The sequence below is a fragment of the Mobula birostris genome, chromosome 26 (genome assembly GCF_030028105.1).
Source record: "Mobula birostris isolate sMobBir1 chromosome 26, sMobBir1.hap1, whole genome shotgun sequence".
Classification (NCBI taxonomy): Eukaryota; Metazoa; Chordata; class Chondrichthyes; order Myliobatiformes; family Myliobatidae; genus Mobula; species Mobula birostris.
In genome coordinates this window covers 882698-903321 of record NC_092395.1, presented here as the reverse complement: position 1 = coordinate 903321, position 20624 = coordinate 882698, and the positions used below count along the sequence as shown (strand labels likewise).

Below are 20624 nucleotides of genomic sequence, written 5' to 3'. Positions count from 1 at the left end.
CTTGGAATGATCATGAATTTCCTTTAGCATGTGTTGGCTTGCTCAGCAGACATGGCCCTCGATTGTGATTTAATTCCCTTCCACCACAGCCACCCCCTTATTTTAATGAAAAAGAACGTTGTCCCAGTAACACGCAGCTTAGCTTTACTTGTCACAGGTACATTGAAACATACAGTGAAACGTTTGTGTTGATGACCACAGTCTGAGGATTGTGGCGCAAACGTGATGCAACTCATGGCGCAATTACAGACTGGTTGGTATGATGTCACCGAGTCGTGATGTCATAGCTGGGAGATTAACATCAAAGGATATACTTTGTATCAAAAGGACAGGCGGTGGTGTGGCTCTGTTGGTAAGAGATGGAATTACATTTTTAGAAGGAGGTGGCATAGGATCAGAGAATGTTGAATCTTTGTGGGTGGAATTAAGCAACTGCAAGGGTAAAGAAATCATTATGGTAATGATATATAGGCCTCCAAATGGGTAGCCAGGCTATAGGGTTCAAACTGCAAAGGGGAATGGAAAAGACATGTAGTAAAGGTAATGACACAATTGCAATGGGGGACTTCAATATGCAAAGTGATTGGGAAAATCAAGTTGGTGATGGATTGCAAGAGGGGGAATTTGTTGAGTGCCTATAAAATGGCTTTTTAGAGCAGCTTGTTCTTGAGCCTACTTGCAGGAAAGGCTATCTTAGATTGGGTGTTGTGTAATAAACCAGATCTTATTAGGAGCTTAACGTAAAGGAACCCTTAGGAGGCAGTGATCATAATATGATTGAATTCATACTGCAAGTTGAGAGGGAGAAGCGCAAGCCACGTGTATTAATATCGCAAAGGAATAAAGTGAACAACAGAGGCATGATAGACGATCTTGCCCAGGTGGATTGGAGGAGCATACTGACTTGGATGATACCAGAACAGAGCTGGCTAAAATTCCTGGGAATAGTTCACAAGGTGCAAGATAAGTATCTCCCGCAGAAGTAGTTGTTCTCAACTGGCTGGGGTAGACAACTTCGGTTGACAAAGGAAGTTAAGGACTGCATAAAAGCCAAGGAAAGGGCTTATAAGGTAATAAAAGCGAGTGGGAAGTTGGATAATTGGGAAGCTTTTACAATTTAACAAAAGGCAACTAAAAAAGCTATGAGAAGGGAAAAGATGAAATATGAGTGCAGACTAGTCAATAATATAAAGCAGGATACTAAAAGTCATTTTATTTATATAAAGAGTAAAAAGGAGGTGTGAGTTAATATTGGACCACTGGAAAATGATGCTGGTGAGGCAGTAATGGGGGACAAAGAAATGGCAGATGAACTTAATGGGCACTTTGCATCTGTCTTCACTGTGGAAGATACTAGCAGCGTGCCAGAGGTCCATGAGTGTCAGGGAGCAGGAGTGAGTGCCAAAGGAAAAAGTGCTAGGCAACCTCAAAAGGTATTAAGGTGGATAAGTCACCTGGACCAGATGGGTTACATCTCAGAGTCCTGAGAGAGGTTGCTGAAGAGATAACTTATGCATTGGTCATGATCTTTCAAGAATCACTTGATTCTGGCACGTTTCTGGAGGACTGGAAGATTGCAAATGTCACTCCACTATTTAGAAAAGTAGGAAGGCAAAAGTAAGGAAATTATAGGCTAGTTAGTCTAACCTCAGTGGTTGGCAAAGTGTTAAGAATAAGGTTTTGGGGTACTTGGATAAAATAAGTCAAAGTCAGCATGGTTTCTGCAAAGGGAAATCTTGCCTAACAAATCTGTTTGTGTTCTTTGAGGAAGTAACAAGAGTGGACAAAAGAGAGGCAGTGGATGTCACTTACTTGGATTTTCAGAAGGCATCTGATAAGGTGCCACACATGAGGCTGCTTAACAAGATAAAATCCTATGGTGTTACAGGAAATGTCCTGGCATGGATAGAGGAATGGCTGACAGGCAGGAGACAGTGAGTGGACTTTTTCTCCTTGGAGCGACGGAGGATGAGAGGTGACCTGATAGAGGTGTATAAGATGATGAGAGGCATTGATCATGTGGATAGTCAGAGGTTTTTTCCCAGGGCTGAAATGGCTGCCACAAGAGGGCACAGGTTTAAGGTGCTGAGGAGTAGATACAGAGGAGATGTCAGGGGTAAGTTTTTTTTACTCAGAGTGGTGAGTGCGTGGTATGGGCTGCCAGCAACGGTGGTGGAGGCGGATACAATAGGGTCTTTTAAGAGACTTTTGGTTAGGCACATGGAGCTCAGAAAAATAGAGGGCAATGGGGAAGTCTAGTAATTTCTAAGGTAGGGATATGTTCAGCACAACTTTGTGGGCCGAAGGGCCTGTATTGTGCTGTAGGTTTTCTATGTTTCTATGTAAAAAGGGCCTTTTCTGGTTAGCTGCCAGGGACTAGTGGTGTTTCTCAGGGGTCAGTATTGGGACCACTACTTTTCACTTTGTTTGGCAATGATTTGGATAATGGAATTGATGGCTTTATGGCAAAGTTTGCAGATGTTACAAAATAGGTGGAGGGGTAGGTAGTGCTGAGGAAACAATGCAATTGCAGCAAGAATTAGACAAATTGGAAGAATGGGCAAAAAAGAGGCACATGGAATACAGTGTTGGGAAATGTATGATGATGCACTTTGGAAAAAGGAACAATACTGCAGACTATTATTTAAATGGGGAGAAATTTCAAACATCAGAGGTGCAGAGGAACTTGAGTCCTCGTGCAAGACTCCCAGAAAGTTGATTTGCAGGTTGAGTCTATGGTAAAGAAGGCAGATGCAATGTTGGCATCTCTTTCAAGGGAAATAGAATATAAGAGCAAGGAGATAATGCTGAGCCTTTATAAGACACTAGTCAGGCCACACTAAGAGTATTGTGAACAGTTTTGGGCCCCATATCTTGGAAAGGATGTGTTGTCATTGGAGAGAGTCCAGAGAAGGTTCACAAGGATAATGCCAGGAATGAAGGGGTTAGCATATGAGGAGCATTTGGCAGCTTTGGGATTATATTCACTGGAATTTAGAAGAATCTGTGGGGATCTCATTGAAACCTACCAAATGCTGAAGGGACTAGACAGGTTGGATGTGAAGAGGATGTTTCCTTTGGTGGGGGTTATCCAGAACTAGAGGGCACAGCCTCAAAATTGAGGGGGGACCTTTTAGAACAGAGGGAGGGAAGAATTTTTTTTAGCTAGAGTAGTGAATCTGTGGAATGCCCTGCCACAGACTGTAGTGAAAGCCAAGTCCGTGGGTATACTTAAAGCGGAATTTGATTATTTCTTGACCCATCAGGATACGGCAAGAAGGCAAGTATATGGGGTTGAGTGGGATCCGGGATCAACCATTTGGAATGGCAGAGCAGACTCGATGGGCTGAATGAACTACTTCTGCTCCTGTGTCTTATGGTCTTATGATTGCTGGGGACGCCCTACAAATATCACCATTCTTCCGGCACCAACATAGCATGCCTACAACTTACACGTACAGTATATCTTTGGAATGTGGGAGAAAACTAGAGCACAATTGTGCCAGTTTGTGCAACAGCTACAGAGAGCATCAGCTAGGATCAGAATTAGACTGTGGTCCAAGTGACTAATGGTGCTGTTTGCAGTCGGTAGTCAGGATGAGCAATGACACTGGGGACACTGGGTGAGGACCATCCATGTTCCGTTCCAGTTGCTCCATCCACTCCCACTGTCAAATGTCCTACCCGAACTCTGCTGTGACATTGAGATGTGCCAGTTGCATTGGGACAGTGGGGACACAGGAGAAAGGTTTAGCTTCAGAAGGTAAATTCTGGTCCCCTCCCATGGGTCAGAGATTGGAAGATGCTAGTTGGTGACTAGATTGTACGATGTTGACAAAGCTGACGCATTATTCTGCTTGGTGGTCATGGTTCAGTACTGTTGGTGGGAGAGGAGAGGACGTGCTAGAGATCGCCGTCTCTCCATGATGAGTGTGTGCTGTAATTTCTGTGCTACCGCACACAAAGGCAGAATTCATTCTTGGCACATTTACAAGTTTCCACTTCACCAATGCAGAGGAACTAGAAAAAAAGCACACAGCCCCTTCTCTTCTCTGAGATGGAAAGCAGACAAAGTGTGAGATTTGCTAACAGTTAACCCTTCATTCTTTACACTCCCCACAGGCTGATTGATTAGCTGATACTGCTGGTAGTCAGACCCCCTGTACAACTCAGAATCTCCAACTCCAGTGAGAACTCAGCCAACTCCATCAAGGGCACTAGTTACCTCAGCAAACTCAGCCAGTTCTATCCTGGGCACAAGTCTCCCCAGCATCAAATGCAGCAATTTCTTCCTGGGCACTAGTCTCCACAGCATCAAACTCAGCCAGCTGATCACAGGCACTATCTCCCCTGCATCAAACTCAGCCGGCTGATCACGGGCACCATCTCCTCAGCATCAAACTCAGCCGGCTGATCATGAGCACCATCTCTGCAGCATCAAATTCAGCCGGCTGATCACGGGCACCATCTCCCCTGCATCAAACTCAGCCGGCTGATCATGGGCACCATCTCCGCAGCATCAGAACACCTTCAAAAGGCATTGCCTCAAAAAGGCAGCATCCATCATTAAGGACTCCCCTCGCCCTGGACATGCCCTCTTTTCATTGCTACCATTAAAGGTGGAGGTACAGGAGGCAGAAGCCACACAGTCAATGCTTCAGGAACAGCTTCTTCCCCTTCACCGTGAGATTTCTGAATGGACAATGAACCCATGAACTCTACAATATAGTTCAGCAGCCAAAGGACAAATTTCCCAAGATAAACTAGTGATGTCAAACCTGATTCTGAGTGACCGGCCAATCAAAGCCAATGGTGGTTTGGTGAGTGCGTGGAACACCTGTCCTCCAGGATCCACAATCCTAATGATTCAGGTGAGGTGTAGCCATTCGGGTTACTCAGAGAAATCAGCAGTAGCAGAACATGGCATCCTTAAGGGCCAAAGGATTGACTTTGACGGCACAAAACTACTGTGCCATGCCAATGGCATTTGGGACTCATGGTGAAGGAAGCCATTGAAATAAAACTAGAGAAAAAGAACTTTAAGAAAGACGAAGGTCTCAATCTAAGTGAGAGCCGGAATTCCATTGTAAACAAAGTGGGAGAGTGGAAACCTGATTAACTGAGGGCTAATCCATCAGGAGGGACGGACAATGGAGTATATATACACTACCAACTAGACATACCCAGGCATCATCCCTGATGAAGACGGCAGAGTTTGTCATTGCAACATCGTTTAAAATCAATAGCTGGAAGGCTGAGAAGAGTTTTAGTTTACAGATTGCTGCTACCACCAAGGTGGTGGTACAGAAACCTGAAGACACACACTCCACATTTCCTCTCCACCATTAGATTTCTGAATGGTCCATGAACACTATCTCTATACTTCGCTCTCTTTTATATTTCTCATTGTAACTGACAGTATAGTTTTATGTATTGCACTGAACTGCTCCAGCATGACAAGAGGCTTCACGACACGCCAGTGTTAATAAACTTGCTTCTAATTCTCAGGAATGGAATCCTTACATAATCTGGGGACCTCCTGCACCCCGAGTTAAACGACTGACCCTTTACCTCGAAACCATGATCCCCTCCGTCAAGACTGGCCCACTTGTGAGACTACATACCCCGTCAATCCCACTCAGGATCTTGAATGATTCAATAAGAAGACTCCTCATTTTTCAAAACTCAAAGTCAGGTACATAATACGTCACCACAACCTACCTTAAGAAGCAGGTTTACTATCACTAGCATGTGTCTTGAAATTTGCTGTTTTGTGACAGCAGTACACTGCGATATATATTAAAAACTATAAATTATAATTAAATATATATATATATATATATATATATATATATTAAATTAAATATGTCATGCAAAGAGAGAGCAAAGCAAGATGGAGGTTATGTACATGGGCTCAGTACCCATTCAGAAATGTGATGGCGGAGGGGAAGCTGTTCCTAAAACGTTGGGTGTGTGTCTTCAGACTCCAGTACCTCCTCCCTGATGGTAGCAATGAGAAGCATGTCCTGGGTGATGCTGCCTTTTTGAGGCACCACCTTTTGAAGCTGTCCTGGATACTCGGAAGGCCGGTGTCCATGATGGAGCTGGCCGAGTTTACAACTTTCTGCAGCTTTTTCTGATCCTGCGCAGTGGCCCCTCTGTACCAGACGGTGATGCAGAGATTTTTTTTTTGCAGGCATTTATAGGAAAATAAAGAAATACAGTGGAAATGTATGAAAAGCTATACATAAAGAGTGATAAACAACCACCAATATGCGAAAGACAACTTGTGCAAATGAAAAAGTACTGAGAACACGAGTTGTAAAATGTCATTGAAATTGAATCTGTGGAATTAGACCACAGTTGAGGTGAGTGAAGTTATCCATACTGGCTCACGAGCCTGACAGTTGAAGAATAATTGCTCCTGGACCTGGTGGTGTGGGATCTGAAGCTCCTGTCCCTCCTTTGTGACAGCAGCAGTGAGAAGAGAGCATTGTCTGAATGATGGGGATCCTTGATGGGTGAAGAGTAATAACTGTGCCTGAAAATTGGTGGTTTTGTACCCAAGGCTCGTGTACCACCTGCCCGATGAGAGTGAGGGGGGAAGACCATGGCCAGGATGCTGAGAGTCTTCAAATGTTTTCTTGTGGGAGTGCTCCTTGTAGATGTGTTCAATGGTGGGGTGAAATACCACCAGACTATCTCTTGGCAGGACAATCTGCTTATCCCAGGAATTAGCGTAATGGACTACCCTAACATTACTACATCCTTTCTCAGTGAGTGGACCAAAACTGTGCACAGGCCTCCAAGTGTGGTCAGACCAACACCATGTACAAGAACAAATTCTCCTATTTTTAAACTCCATGGCCTAATTAACAAAGACCAACATATCACTCGCCTGATTAACCACTTTCTGCAGCCGCCTGCTGTCTTCTTGTGGTCACTGTACAAGGCTGGCCAGACTCCTATGTTCCTCCCCACCCACAGCCCTCAATTCATTTATCCAAGATTCTAGTCAGTTAAAATTAGATTTATTAATCACTTGCACATCAATCGTACAGTGAAATGTGTTGTTTACATTAACAACCAAAAGATGTGCTGGGAAACACACAAAATGCTGGAGGAGCTCAGCAGGCCAGGTAGTATAGCCAACATCTCGGGCCAAGACCCTTCATCAGGACTGGGGAAAGAAAGATGAGAAGTCAGAGTGGGGAGGGGAGGGGAGGAAGAAACACAGGGTGATAGGTGAAACCAGGAGTGGGTGAATAAGAGCTGGGAAGTTGATTGGTGAAAGAGATTCAGGGCTGGAGAAAGGAGAGGACAGAAGGCCTCTCCACATGTCAGAGCTTGGCATTCAATCCAGGTGTCCTTTGTAATTATTTTTTGTTCCTTCCCATTAAGGCATGGTTTTCTGGGTGCCCCGGGGGAGGGGATATGGGGTTGTGGGGGGGGGGGGGTGGTGCTACCTCCCTGAAATGAGTTTTTGCAGGGTGGGATGTCTGCCATTAAGGCGTGGTTTTCTGGGTGCTCCAGTTTCTGCAGACCAAAGGGTCCAGGGAAAAATTCAACATCAAATCACCAGTGGCTCTGACAGTCTATCTATCAGATATAGAATTATGGGCCATGCAACAAACCTGAACTGGAGGCAGAGAGGGGGAAGGAAAGGGCTTTTGACAAAGAGAGGCCTGAACAGTGGGATTGTCAGCACAGGCCTTTAGGGAGCTCAGAGTTGGGGTTGGTGATACTTGCCAATCAGCGTGCAATGAGGGGTTCTCTGTCCCAGCAGCCTGATACCGAGGACAGTGGACAGGCACCAGGCTAGCATAACACCAAGTTAGGATGGGAAGCAGCTGCTCCCTTCAGGCCACAAGACTACTGAACTCCCTGCCACCACCCAGGGCCCATCATGGATGAAGTGCCAGTACCCTTATAGTTCTTAACTTGTGGCATGTGCGTGTACTCTGTTGTACACCCTGGTCCAGAGGAATATTGTGTGTTTTTGGCAGTATACGTGTGTATGGTTGAATGACAATAAACCGAACTTGATGAGTGGCCTCAGCCTCCTACTGAATGTGACGATAATTCCCCTCACACATGACACCTGGGCATCTCCTGAACTCCCTCTCACTGCCATTGACGCTCTGTGCTGACTGCCTGCAGTGTGGGGGGAGTGGGGGCAGGAATGAGCCGATCGAGCTGGTGTCATACACAGGCCCAGGCCTGATGAGGACAGGGGTGGGTGGTTGTCCCACACATCATCTGCCACTGATACTGAAACAAAACGGTATTTGGCTCCGGACTTTCGAATGCGGTTCAAGTCTGTAGGCCTGCCCTGGGACTTGAACCAGCGATCAACAAGGTTACTTGTGCAGTTGCAGTGATGTGGCAGCTGGGTCCAATAAAGGCAGCCAGGATGCGTGGGTGGGGTGTGGGGGGGGGGGGATGTGATAATTAGTGAACTTTCACCAGCATCGTTTCCTGGAGCCAGCCCACTTATTGCAGTCCCCCTCCACCCCAGGTAGACCCAAGTTACGTGTTAAGGGTTAACGCCCCTTACGGACTGAAGCATGGGAGCACGGGCAGCCATTTCCTCTCCACACTGGCTGTGATCCAAGAATGAGGCACGTCACACAACAGCTCAGATTTCAGGCATTTGAAGACGAGGTACTCACGGCCTCCTCTCGTGACCCCTCCCCACAGCTTACTGGCAGGGACCTATATTTAGATTGGAACGAAACACAGATGGGGAAGACAGGCTCAGTCACACTGCAGCAATGTAGCACGATGCTCGATGCCTGATGCCTGCTCCTCCAGCAGGTTCACTTAAATAGCAGGAGATTCCACTGAACAGACAGAGAGAGGGGAGAGGGTGTTTCACACAGACACAGTTCCTTTAGCAGCTGTTTAATTAAATATGATCAGATCGCGGGGGGCGGGGGGAGTGAGAGAACAGAGGAGTTGGAAGTGAATTGCAAAATGCAAGGACCCAAGACTGGTCTGTCAGTGGAGAAGGAGTGGAATTGGGCTCGAGGAAGTGACTGGAGGAGGAGCTTGGCAGCTGGGTAGTCATGGGCCAGAGACAAGTCGGGAAGAGGGGAAGAGCTGGCTGTCCAGCAGCAGGACAGGATGGGCAGTAAAGCGGAATGGAAACAAACGAGCAGGCCAACAGGAAACAGGATGGGTCCTGGGGCTATTGATAGCACACAACAGGAAGGCAGAGTGACCCCTGAGAGTCAGGGGCCAAGGGCTGCTCTCCCAGGGTCAAAGGTCAACCACCTGAGGAGACTTGTTATGTCACCAAAGACTCTCACAAATTTCTACAGACTTACCACGGACAGTATTCTAACTGGTTGTGTCTTCGTCTGGTACGGAAGGGCCACTGCACGGGATCGGAATAAACTGCAGAAAGTTGTAAACTCAGTCAGCTCCATCACGGGCACCAGCCTCTCCAGAGTCAAGGACATCTTCAAAAGGTGATGGCTCAGAAAGGTGGCATCCAATCACTAAGGACCCCATCACCCAGAGCTTGCCTTTTTCTCATTGTGACAAAAGAGGTGGTGGTACAGGAGCCTAAAAACACACACTCACTGTTTCAGGAACAGCTTCTTCCCCTCCACCATCAGATTTCTGAACGGACAATAAACCATGAACACTACCTCACTATTTTTGTAACTTTTTTCATGTTTTTCAATGTACTGCTGCAGCAAAACAGCAAATTTCACAACAAATGCCAGGAATATTAAACCTGATGCACATTGATTAGTACAAAAGCAGGGAGAGTCCGATGCCAGCCTCACCCACCACTCCCATTGAACATTCCTTATCTCTGTTCACTGGGCACAGGCACAGAAATGCCTCCAAACGTCCACAAGGCCAGAAGATATAGGAGCAGAATTAGGTTATTCAGCCCATTGAGTCTGCTCTGCCATTCCATCATGGCTGATTTATTATCCCTCTCAACCCCATTCTCCTGCCTTCTCTCGTAACCTTTGACACTCTGACTAGTCAAGAACTTATCAACGTCCCACTTTAATAGACCCAATGACTTGTCCTCCACAGCCATCTGTGGCAATGAGTTCCACAGATTCATCAGACTGTGATTGAAGAATTTTCTCCTCCTCCCTGTTGTAAATGGATGTCCCTCTATTCTGAGGCTCTGTTCTCTGGCCTGAGACTCCCCCACTATAGGAAACATACACTATATTTCAATATTCAGTAGGTTTTAATGAGATCCCCCTCCCCATCTCCAACGGCCTTGTTGAGGTTGTCTCCGGTACTTAGACTGAATGCCCGCACTAAGTGCAGAGAATAACTTCCTGGTCCAGGACAGTAGTGATCAGGAGGTGGAATCTTGGCCATTAACCCTCTCCTCTTCACATTCTCCTCAACCCCATTCTCCTACCTTTTCCCTATAACCTTTGACACCCTGACTAATCAAGAACTAACTTATCAACATCTGCTTTAAATGTACCCAATGGTGCGGCTTCCACAGCCGTCTGCTTCCTTACTGATGGACAGTCACTGGGGTGAGATGCAAAACACAGCCTACAGAAAGATCCCACAAGAACAACTGTCCATTCTTCCACAAATGATCACAAAAGATCCATTCGAATCTTCCAATGAGTCTTTCGAGAGGCAACACTGCAGCCCTCCCAGTGTCCTGAGTGTTAACTCATGCTGTGGCCACGTGGGATGACATACAGATGGACCGAATCTCTGGCAGGGCTGTCCTCCCTCAACCCTGAGGGTCAGTGGAGCTCACGGTGGTCAGTGTCTGTAGTGGGACCTGCAGCCCAGCGAAGTAGAAATGTTGTATTTTTTTTATAAACAGATACAGCTTGGTAACAGGCTCTCTGGCCCAACAAGCTTACAGTGTGACCAGTTAACCTACTAACCGGTACGTCTTTGGAATGTGGGAGGAAACCAGAGCACCTGGAGGAAACTCATATGGTCACAGGGAAAGTTTACAAACTCCTTACAGACAGCAGTAGGAATTGAACCCAGGTCTCTGGCACAGTAATACCGTTGCGCTAACTATTGTGCTAGTGTGCTACCCCAGTCCCATCTCCCATCTACAATTGATATGGGTCTGCCTACAGCATGGTCCACTTGGTGAGCAGAGAGTGTGGTACTGGTCCCTATACATGGCCCTTCTAACCTCAAAGGCCTTGACCCGGTCAATCAAGGGTGATTATAGAAGACCTGGTGTTCCTTACGTTTATTGTAGTTGGGAGGGTGGGGGAGTTAGTGGGGACAAGCTCCCGTTACTTATTAAATGGCCGGCTGGTGGCACAATGGCATTAGTGCCGGACTCCAGAGCGAAGGTTCTCGAGTTCGACTCCAAGTCGGGCCACCCCCTGAGCACCCTTTCCATCCGTGCCAGGTTCAGCGTCGAGCTAGCCACTCAGCCTCGTGAAAAATAAAAGGGTCGAGTCAGGAACGTTCGTATCGTGACACGGTTAATCCGAAAGGAGACCAATCCTGACACCACACGCCAGACAAGAATGGCTGACTGTCTGGTGCGACATGCTCAAAAAAATACTTATTAAATGCTCCCAATGGTGTGGGTCTCAAATAGCCTCTGGAACCAAGTCCAGCTCCTGGCCTTTGCACGTTGTTTCTTTTTAAACCAGGCCCAGCAAAACCACTTCTACTTACAGGAGAAGGGGCAAAGACAGGTCACTTGCCTTGCAGCAATACCCACTCACAGGGAAGGCTTTGGGAGTAAACCCTGAGGAAAAATCCAGAGCTGGAGTCCCTAAGGCTGTCCTATGTTGAGTTCGACGCTGACTGGCAAATCTGGTGACTCCACTTGTGCCAAACTGTATCAGTCTCTGCCTTTGGATTCATCATCTGTACGGAGAAGACCTGCCTGCTGCATGGGCAACAGCTTGTCTCTATATCCCACAGCCCTGGCTTGTGCATTGGATCCGACATCAACAGTCATCCTCAATTAACGGAGGGCCTGGCATTCCCGGCCTGATGTACCGCTGTCCTAAACCCAGTACAGAGTGGATTTGTCACAGTAATATACTGCTCAGTCTTCCTTGCCACAGTACTGCACCTTACTTCTAATCCCTCACTGGACTGGAGTTAACTTCATTGCTGCCTGAACATGCCATGACAGCAGAGAAAATTATCCTTCAGAAATACAACGTGGAACACTGGAACTGTGATCACTCAACACCGAAGAGAGGATGAGACAAGATCTCCAAGACTGAATTAAGATATCCAAGGTCACCCCAAGCACTCATCCAGAGCTACAGTATACAGGTTACCCTTACAATATCCTCACTTGGAGACAAGACTCTTCACTGAAGCATACTAATGATGTAGAAGACAAAGGTCATCTACTAACCTGCCCTTGCCATACCCACCTTCCACCCCACCAGCAGTCCAGATCCACAACATGACCTTGGAAAGTGTGGACCACTTCTCTTATCTCAGGTACCATCCATCAGAGAAGGCAGCACCACCTCCTGTCCATCAACACAGCGGGAGAAGAGTGCACCAAGATCTGAAATCTGGCATCAAACTTCGAGGCTCCTGAGCAGCAGTAATCGCCACCCTCCAGTACATATCCTACAGTTCACCTCCCCCATGACTTTATTACCTGCCAGTCACATTATGTACAGACAAGCATCACTTTATGGATTATGGACATTCAAAGTATTAAGCTATCTTATGTATTTATATTTATTGCATTTTTTTATTTTTTTTATTAGTGTGTACTTTATCTTTTGTGTTTTATTTGTGTTGCATCATATCTGGAGTAACAATTATTTTGTTCTCCTTTACACTTGTGTACAGGAAATGATATTAAACAATCTTCAATATTCATGGACAACCATCAGCAGGCATCTCAAGGAAATGGAATAGTGCCACAAACACCATCTCTTCCATTGGTGACATCCTCTCCCAGGCCAACGTCTCCAGACTGAGAATCTGAATAAATTCAACCAGCCCCAACCATGGACCACATTGTCCACAGATCCAACAGCAGAACACCAGAACAGGTACACTGCTCCATTGTGGGGAGGAGTATGAGAACTATGACGTGGTACCCCTGGGCTGTGGTCAGTCAGTATAGACAGGGGACAATTTGTTTGATCTGTTCAGTGGTTTGATTGGGCGTCACTGGCAGAAGATGTACAGGAGCCTCAGGACCCACGCTACCTGGTTCAGGAACAGTTGCTCACTCACAAGAATGCTTAATCTCATGTTCAATATTTATTGTTTTTTTATTATTATTACTTTATTTTCTTTCTTTTGTATTTGCACAGTGTGTTGTCTTTTGTATATTGGTTGTCTGTCCGTCCTGTTGGGTTCAGTATTTCATTGATTCCTTGTGTTTCTGGCATTTACTGCGGATGCTGACAAGAAAATGAATCTCAGGGTTGTATATGGTGAGGTATGTATTTTGATATTAAATTTATTTTGAACTATGAGATATCACACCCAATGGGCCTGGAATTGAGCAGTTCACTGGTATTCAGGAGTCTAACACGTGAAGTGAGACACAAGTGACATTCCGAACAGACTGGGAAAGCATTCCCTCACTCGAACAGCAAGACAGGAGGCGTGGAGCTCTAGGCCAGCTAGTTTAACGTCTATTGTTGGCAAAGTGTTGGAGTCAATAATTGGAGAGGAAATAACATCATTTTGGAAATCTGAATGTAATTAAATGTAGTCGGAGTTCAAAGTAAATTTATTATCGAAGTACATGTCACCATATACAACCCCGAGGTTGTTTCTTTTGGGCTTTCACAGTAAATACAAAGAAACACAATAGAATCCTTAAAAAAAAAACCACACTGGACAAACAACCAATGTGCAAAAGACAATAAATCAAATAGAAAAAGAAAAATAATAATAAATAATAAGCAATAAATATTGAGTACATGAAAGTAAGTGCATAGGTTGTGGGAACAGTTCGGTGTTGAGGTGAGAGAAGTTATCCCCCCTGGTTCAAGAACCTGAAGGTTGAGGAGTAATAACAGTTCCCAAGCCTGATGGCGAGGGTCCTGAGGCTCCTGTACCTCCTTCCTGATGGCCGTAGTGAAAAGAGAGCATGGCCTGAACAGTGGGTACCCTTGTTGATGGATGCCATTTCCTGTGACAACACTCCACGTAGGCGTGCTCAATGGAGGGCAGGTCTTTACTTGTAGTTTCATAAAAGGTAAATGTTTGATAAATGTCTTCAAATTCTTTGAGAATGTCACCAAGAGAAGTTAGAAGTGGAGTTGTAAATGTGGTGTACTTGGGTTTCCAAAAGACTTTTAAAAAGGTGCCACATAAGAAGGCTGGTGAATTAATGAAGAGCCCAAGGTACTGAAGGAAGTGTTAGCATGGATTGAAAACAGGCCGTCCCACATGCCTACAGAAAAGATACCAATAAGCCTGAAGAAGTATAGAAGAAACTTACAAGGATGTTGCCAGGACCCGAGTTATAGGGAAGGTTGTTATTCTCTAGAGTGTAGGAGATTGAGGGAGATTTGATTGAGGTATACAAAATTATGAAGGGGGCAAATATGGTAAATGAAAGCAGGCTATTTCCTGAAATTGGGTGAGACTACAACTAGAGGTCTAGGTTTAGAGTGAGGGGTGAAATGTGTAACGAGCTCTTGAGCAGGAACTACTAAGAGGTCATCTCTCAGTCTCCTTCACCAAGGAAAACAGCTCTAGCCCATCCAGTCTCTCCTCAACCACTCTAATCCTGGTAACATTCTGGTGACTTTTTCCATAACTAATTACAACCTTTGTATTTACATGGTGTCCACACCTCCATTTGTGGTTTAACCAGCGTTTTGTACAACTGTAACAAGAAATCCCCGCTCCTGTACTCAGAACAAACACACACACACACATAAACTTGATTTGGATAAAGTATCTGGTGACTAAGGCAGGTTAGGCTGATCACAGTGGATAAGTATTCCCCAGGGAAGGATTCACAATGCTGAGCCCTTGGGCCCTGAGATCTCCACTCTATCACAGGAGTTCAGCAAACAGAGCAGGCCCTGAACGTCTTCACCTTGGCAGTATTAGCAACGATGAATTTAGGATTTGCACAAATATTGTACTTTCAGGGGTCCTGATGGATGTCACAGGTGTGAGATATTGTCACCGTTATAAACAGGAGAGGCGGCTGTTCTGCACACAGAAAGCTTCAAATAGATCATCTACTGTTTGTGAACTCCCAATAGGAGCTCCCATGGCCAGTGACAGCGGGCTAGGTCTCTTTCTGATATCCTATGTGAAGGAAGGTATCCCCATCCATATAGCTGTTCCCAGCAGACACAGTACCAGCAGAGAACATCGCAGCAAGTCAAAGCAGGAAGCATAAAAGCTGTAACTAGAAGGTAAAAGTATATCACACAGTTCCACATGATCCGAGAGATACAACCACTTGAGCGGAGGTGCCAGCACATAAACACTGATGACCAGAACAAACTTCTCCCAAGGCTTTAACTCTATATACTCCTACTTAAATCACAAAGTGAATTTCAATTCGTCAGATCCCTCAGTGGGATTTGGAGATCTCTCCAAGTCACTAATCCAAGCTTCAGGGACAATCACTCGTCAACAATTCCACTCTGGTTGACTGCTTATTCAGTGTGGGATACAGGTATCACACACACACACAAAATCATAGGTACAAGAGGTACTGCACGTGCTGGAAATCTAGAGCAATGCATGCAATGTGCCAGAGGAACTCAGCAGATGCTGCCTGACCTGCTGAGTTCCACCAACATTGTGTGTGTTCATCAGCAATTCAGTCTTGGATAAAAGTAACACAGGGCACGGCTCTTGTTAACACCCAGCACTGATAACTCTTGGAAAATATTCTAATAGATCTGCTTACCAGCCGGAATTTGATAGGATGCAAGTCATTCTGGGCCAGACTGGATAAGGTCTCACTCATCTCATCTCTTAAACAGAGAGCAAGGAGGCGGGCTGTTTTAAATGACAGCCACCTATACTAATCAATACTCCATAGTATCAATACTCTGCTGCTGAGATTTGAACTTATAATGTAACCATGACCTTACTGTAACTCTAACATGGAAGCAAAAAGCGAGAATGATGGCTGTGTCCTGGTGTCCCTTGCAGTGTGGCACCGGCAGACAGGATCTTTCTGCTACAGTCACAGTCCAAAGTTAACTCATTATCAAAGTACACATCACCATTTACTACCCCACCATTCATTTTCTTTCAGGCACTTACAGGAAAACTCCACCATTGAAAGTCCCAAGCCCGGCTGCAAAAGGAGGAGAGTTAGACATGGGGCTAGCAAATCCATCCTGTAAAAACCCAGATGCACAGAAGACCAGAAACCTCGTCTCTGGGAGAGGAAGGATACAGGATACAGAAGATGGGCTACATCTGGAGGCAACATGAAAGACAGGCCCAGGACAGAGGACTCCAGTAAGCTGCTGTCAGTGGCCGATGCCCCAGCAGGGGTGATGGGCTTAAGAAGATGATTTACAGAAAATGAAGAAATATAATAGAATTCATGAAAAACTATACATAAAGACTGAAACAAACCCTTGTGCAAAAGATAAAATGCATAAATAAAAAAATAAATATTACTGAGAACATGAGCTGTGGTCTTTCGAAGTGAGTCGATAGGTCGAGGAATCAGTTCTGTGTTGAGGTGAGTGCAGTTAGCCGCACTTGTCCAGGAGCCTGATAGTTGTAAAGTAATAACTGTTCCTGTATCGGCTGGTGTGGAACCCAAGGCTCCTATACAGGTAGTCAAAGTGAGAAGGTGCATGGCTTGATGGTGGGCTCTTTGTTGCAGGAAAGCAACATCCATTATCTATGTAGATGTGCTCAATGGTGTGGAGGGGTTTATCTGTGATGGACTGGGCCATATCATGAACTGCAGCAACCAGTCTCTGCACATGATCCCACAAATGGCAATTGAAAAATTACCAGCTGAAATAGTATTCATCTGACCGGTGAAATTAGAAAAAAAGAAGCCGAAATCTGATGTGTCGGTGTTTCAGTGGAGTAAAGGAAACTACAGTGGCATGAGAGAGGAACTGGCCAAAGTTGACTGGAAAGAGACACTGGCGGGAAAGACAGCAGAGCAGCAGTGGCTGGAGTTTATGCGAGAAATGAGGAACGTACAAGACAGGTATATTCCAAAAAAGAAGAAATTTTCGAGTGAAAAAAGGATGCAACCGTGGTTGACAAGAGAAGTCAAAGCCAAAGTTAAAGCTAAGGAGAGGGCATACAAGGAAGCAAAAATTAGTGGGAAGAGAGAGGATTGGGAAGTCTTTAAAACCTTACAAAAGGAAACCAAGAAGGTCATTAAGAGAGAAAAGATTAACTATGAAAGGAAACTAGCAAATAATATCAAAGAGGATACTAAAAGCTTTTTCAAGTATATAAAGAGTAAAAGACAGGTGAGAGTAGATATAGGACCGATAGAAAATGATACTGGAGAAATTGTAATGGGAGATGAGGAGATGGCAGAGGAACTGAACAAGTATTTTGCATCAGTCTTCACTGAGGAAGACAGCAGGATACCGGACACTCAAGGGTGGCAGGGAAGAGAAGTGTGCACAGTCACAATTACGACAGAGAAAGTACTCAGGAAGCTGAATAGGCTAAAGGTCGATAAATCTCCTGGACCAGATGGGATGCACCCTCGTGTTCTGAAGGAAGTAGCTGTGGAGATTGTGGAGGCATTAGCGATGATCTTTCAAAAGTCGATACATTCTGGCATGATTCCGAAGGACTGGAAGATTGCAAGTGTCACTCCGCTATTTAAGAAGGGGGCAAGGAAGCAAAGAGGAAATTATAGACCTGTTAGCTTGACGTCGGTGGTTGGGAAGTTGTTGGAGTCGATTGTCAAGGATGAGGTTACAGAGTACCTGGAGGCATATGACAAGATAGGCAGAACTCAGCATGGATTCCTTAAAGAAAAATCCTGCCTGACAAACCTATTACAATTTTTTGAGGAAATTACCAGTAGGCTAGACAAGGGAGATACAGTGGATGTTGTATATTTGGATTTTCAGAAGGCCTTTGACAAGGTGCCACACATGAGGCTGCTTAACAAGATAAGAGCCCATGGAATTATGGGAAAGTTACATACGTGGATAGAGCGTTGGCTGATTGGCAGGAAACAGAGAGTGGGAATAAAGGGATCCTATTCTGGTTGGCTGCCGGTTACCAGTGGTGTTCCACGGGGATCAGTGTTGGGGCCACTTCTTTTTACATTGTACATCAACGATTTGGATTATGGAATAGATGGCTTTGTGGCTAAGTTTGCTGACGATACGAAGATAGGTGGAGGGGCCGGTAGTGCTGAGGAAACGGAGAGTCTGCAGAGAGACTTGGATAGATTGGAAGAATGGGCAGAGAAGTGGCAAATGAAGTACAATGTTGGAAAGTGTATGGTTATGCACTTTGGCAGAAAAAATAAACGGACAGACTATTATTTAAATGGGGAAAGAATTCAAAGTTCTGAGATGCAATGGGACTTGGGAGTCCTCGTACAGGATTCCCTTAAAGTTAACCTCCAGGTTGAGTCGGTAGTGAAGAAGGCGAATGCAATGTTGGCATTCATTTCTAGAGGAATAGAGTATAGGAGCAGGGATGTGATGTTGAGGCTCTATAAGGCGCTGGTGAGACCTCACTTGGAGTACTGTGGGCAGTTTTGGTCTCCTTATTTAAGAAAGGATGTGCTGACGTTGGAGAGGGTACAGAGAAGATTCACTAGAATGATTCCGGGAATGAGAGGGTTAACAATATGAGGAACGTTTGTCCGCTCTTGGACTGTATTCCTTGGAGTTCAGAAGAATGAGGGGAGACCTCAAAGAAACATTTCGAATGTTAAAAGGCATGGACAGAGTGGATGTGGCAAAGTTGTTTCCCATGATGGGGGAGTCTAGTACGAGAGGGCACGACTTCAGGATTGAAGGGCGCCCTTTCAGAACAGAAATGCGAAAAAATTTTTTTAGTCAGAGGGTGGTGAATCTATGGAATTTGTTGCCACGGGCAGCAGTGGAGGCCAAGTCACTGGGTGTATTTAAGGCAGAGATTGATAGGTATCTGAGTAGCCAGGGCATCAAAGGTTATGGTGAGAAGGCGGGGGAGTGGGACTAAATAGGATAAAATGGATCAGCTCATGATAAAATGGCGGAGCAGACTCGATGGGCCGAATGGCCTACTTCTCCTTTGTCTTATGGACCTCAACGTGGAGACCATGTTAATGGACCAGAGACCCCCGAATATCTGCCTAAAGTAACCCGAGACCCTGATGAGCACTGACGAAGGGTCTCAGTCTGAAATAATCAACTATTTACTCTTCTCATCGATGCTGCCCAACCTGCTGAGTTCCTCGAACATTCTGTGTGTTACTCTGAAGAGGGTACAGACACGTTTTATGACAGTCCAGCAATTTTACAGTCACACTACCAGCAGTGCTTTTTTAATTCCAGATTTCGAGTCAGATTTAAATACCCACATCCATGGTGGGTTCTGGCCTGGTATCTCTGGATCAGCAGACAAATCTCCTGAGAAGGTGACCACAAGACCATAAGACATAGCAGAATTAGGCCATTCAGCTCATCGAGTTTGCTTCACCATTCCATCATGGCTGATCCCAGATCCCACTCAACCCCATACACCCAGCTTCTTGCTATATCTTTTGATGCCCTGACCGATCAGGAAACGATCAACATCTGCCTTAAATACAGCTGCGGACTTGGTCTCCACTGCTGTCCGTGGCACAGCATTCCAGACTTACTACTCCCTGGCTAAAAAAAAACATATTTCTCATTACCTCTCTTCTGAAGGATCATCCCTCAATTTTGAGGTTGTGCCCTCTAGTTCTGGATACCCTCACCATAGGAAACACCCTCTCCTCATCCACCCTATCTAGTCCTTTCAACACTCGGTAGGTTTCAATGAGATCCCCCCAGCATTCTTCTAAATTCCAGTGAGTCCAGGCCCAAAGCTCCTCATCAGCCCCTTCACGAGCCGTCAGTGTTTAAGGGGGCACTATGGTAGCGTAGTGATTAGTGTGATGCTATTGCAGTTCGGGCAGTTGGAGTTTGGAGTTCAATTCTGGCACCCTTTTCAAGAAAGTTTGTACGTTCCTTCCTGTGTGTGTGTGTATGGGTTTCCTTCCACAGTCTAAAGGCAGACAGTAGGTTAACTGGTCACTGTCAATTGTCCTGTGATTAGGCTAGTGGATTGTTGGGCTGAGCGGTTTGTGCCAGAAGGGCCTGTTCCTTGCTGTATCTCGAAATAAATAAATAGCAGTCTCAAGGTTGAGCTTTGCTGGCTGAAGTCAGGGCTTTATGCTTTGACACTTGGTTGGGTCACCCAAGCCAAACAGGTCAAAGGGCAGAGGCTGGACTAAGAGTGGCCCACCGGTCCTCCAGGTTCAGGGGCTCAGCTCAGGATTAACAACCCTGACTGGTCAAACAAGGATTCTTCATGGCTGTTACAGCAACAGCGATAGCGAATCCTTCTATATCCGAGTGTGACGGTATTCCGGAGTCGCCACCCGGAGTCTGCATGGATGACAGTGGTGAAAACAGAGAGGAAACCACCGACAAGAAGGAAGCCCCAAACACTGCCAGAAATGGAGAACCTTCGTTGCT

General features: G+C 45.6%; 1 protein-coding gene and 1 long non-coding RNA gene across 2 annotated transcripts in view; one reads left to right on the top strand and one right to left on the bottom strand.

Annotated features, from left to right (window-relative positions):
- mef2b (myocyte enhancer factor 2b) overlaps positions 1 to 20624 on the bottom strand; it is a 182699-nt gene that overhangs the window by 143166 nt on the left and 18909 nt on the right. The window lies entirely within an intron of this gene.
- Positions 8571 to 16301, top strand: LOC140187963 (uncharacterized). The gene is made up of 3 exons (XR_011883189.1): positions 8571 to 8664; positions 12811 to 13016; positions 16217 to 16301. It is a non-coding gene; the product is annotated as an uncharacterized lncRNA (long non-coding RNA).